This window comes from Nestor notabilis, unplaced genomic scaffold (genome assembly GCF_000696875.1).
Source record: "Nestor notabilis isolate BGI_N333 unplaced genomic scaffold, ASM69687v1 scaffold10065, whole genome shotgun sequence".
NCBI lineage: Eukaryota > Metazoa > Chordata > Aves > Psittaciformes > Psittacidae > Nestor > Nestor notabilis.
Window position 1 is genome coordinate 12,844 of NW_009930722.1, and position 376 is coordinate 13,219.

The 376-nt window shown below is 59.0% G+C and overlaps 1 protein-coding gene across 1 annotated transcript in view; it reads right to left on the reverse strand.

Moving 5' to 3' along the window:
• Nucleotides 1-376, reverse strand: part of FAIM2 (Fas apoptotic inhibitory molecule 2) — a 13,919-nt gene that overhangs the window by 6,950 nt on the left and 6,593 nt on the right. The gene's annotated exons all lie outside the window — the stretch shown is intronic.

The window sequence follows — 376 nt, forward strand, 5'->3', positions numbered from 1 at the left end:
AGCCACGATTCGTGGGGCTGGTGAAAGCGACTTGCTAAGGCTGGATGGAAGAGCTGCATCGGAGGGAACTGGTCCCATGTTACTGCACCAGAGCTCAAAAGCAGAAGGATCCACTGAAGTCAGTGTGTGCTTGAGCCCAGACCCCCCCCCGTGTGCTGGGCTGCACCCCCAGAGCATGAGCAGCAGGTCAGGGAGGGGATCCTGCCCCTCTGCACTCATGAGACCTCACTTGCAGCACTGCGTGAAGCTCTGGTGTCCTGAGCACAAGGACATGGAGCTGTTGGAGCAGGTCCAGAGGAGGCCACGAGGATGAGCAGGGGCTGGAGCAGTTCCCATATGGAGACAGGCTGAGACTATTGGGGCTGGAGAAGAGAAG